The sequence below is a fragment of the Mandrillus leucophaeus genome, unplaced genomic scaffold (genome assembly GCF_000951045.1).
Source record: "Mandrillus leucophaeus isolate KB7577 unplaced genomic scaffold, Mleu.le_1.0 Scaffold195, whole genome shotgun sequence".
NCBI lineage: Eukaryota > Metazoa > Chordata > Mammalia > Primates > Cercopithecidae > Mandrillus > Mandrillus leucophaeus.
This window is the reverse complement of record NW_012101976.1, coordinates 1,960,977-1,962,559: the sequence shown is the minus strand read 5'-3', so window position 1 is coordinate 1,962,559 and position 1,583 is coordinate 1,960,977. Positions and strand designations below refer to the sequence as shown.

General features: G+C 57.8%; 1 protein-coding gene across 1 annotated transcript in view; it reads left to right on the top strand.

Moving 5' to 3' along the window:
• The window catches only part of MGRN1 (mahogunin ring finger 1, E3 ubiquitin protein ligase), a 41,651-nt gene that overhangs the window by 27,002 nt on the left and 13,066 nt on the right, over positions 1-1,583 (top strand). The gene's annotated exons all lie outside the window — the stretch shown is intronic.

Sequence of the window (1,583 nt, the reverse complement as noted above, 5' to 3'; positions counted from 1 at the left end):
GAGGTGAAAACAGAAAGTATACTGGGTAGAAAATTGTCCAAGGAATTAAATTGCGTTTTCTAGAGCACTCCAGACATTTCCTCAGTGAAAAGCCGTTGCATAGGGCCCCGTTCTGAGTGTCTTCCAGTAGAGGGAACCTGAATGTTCTCAGGTTGAAAAAACCACCAGTTTAAAATGCACATCCCGCTGGCAGGTCCTTGCCCTGGTTCCTGGGATCCCTGGCGTGGGTCCTGGCAGCTGGACTGGGGCGTGGGGGGGATTTGCCTACGCAGCTGCAGGACATGTGCACTTAGTAGACCAGCAGACCTCCGAGCCAGGTGTGGGGCTGTGCGAGGACGCTGTTCTGTGCAGTCAGGCCATGGGGTCACGAGAGGTGTCCAGATTCCAGGAGGAAGTGAGGAGGCTGCTGGGGCCTGGAGGGAGAGGCTGGCCGCCCAGCCTGTGGCAGATCCTGTAGCAGGGAGGGCTGGCCCAGGCCTCTGTGGTCTGTCAGCCTGTGCTGTCTGAAAGCCACAGAGTTGTGGGGGTGGGGACCAGGAAGTGGGGCCAGGGGTGGGTTGTCTGGGAAGGTCCTCTGTGCCTAGGAGGCAGGGAGTGTTGAGGACTGAGCCTCAGGGTTGCTGTGTGGCTGGAGATACAGCAGGGCTGCTTTCCAGGGAGGGTGCCCTGACCCGAGTGCAACTCTGGAATCTTCAGGTGTGTGGGGTCTGTGGGTCGGGGCCGTCAGACTCGAGTTCAGAGCCCCCTTGTGGCTTTGAGCCTCAAGGAGGTGGCAGTAGGGGTGCCCCTCACAGGCGGCCGAGGACAGGGCCTGCTGTTCTCAGTAGAAATGAACACAGAGGCGGCCTGAGGTCCTGTCCCTGGGCTGACTGCAGATGCTCTCCCGTTTTGGTTTGCTGGAGGTGGCTAGTTTGGTTTGGTGGTTTGGTGGTTCGGTTTCCTGGCCTGCATACATCACTAAAGGTGTCTCTGGAACATTCTGCGGCAGTCTGTGGGGCCCTTGTGTGAGCAGGACTGGCACTGTGGGATGATGGGGCATCCTAGGTCCTGGTTTATCTTCCCTGCTCCCAGTGGCTGCTGTCTGTGCCCCTCGGCTTCCCCAGTGTGATGTTCTTGCCTCAGTTTCCCCAGCGTGACTCCCCACCTCAGCTTCCTCAGCATGATGTCCTTGCCTTAGTTTCCCCAGCATGACATCTCCACCTTGGCTTCCCCAGTGTGATGTCCCCGCCCGCCATCCTGTCCAGCAGCCAAGGGCTCCTCTGGGCTCAGCCAGGACTGCTGATTTGCAGTCACATCCTGTCTCGGGTGCAGCCTGGAGCTTCAGAGGTGTGACGCCTTGGGGGTCTTGGCACCAGCCTCTTGGAAACACCCTCTGGAGCCCCTCCTTGGGCAGCACTGCGTGGCCTCGCCGCGTCTCCTGTCTGGGGCCATTTCATTAATACTGTGTTTGCGGAGATTCTGTCTCTCGTCTTTGGAGCCCCCCTCCCTGTACAGGCGAGCTTCCTTCTTTCTTCCCCCTTTTTTTCTTGCCTGTTAAACCGCCTTTTAAAACTGAAAGAAAAAGAAAAAACTGTGTGTGTTCT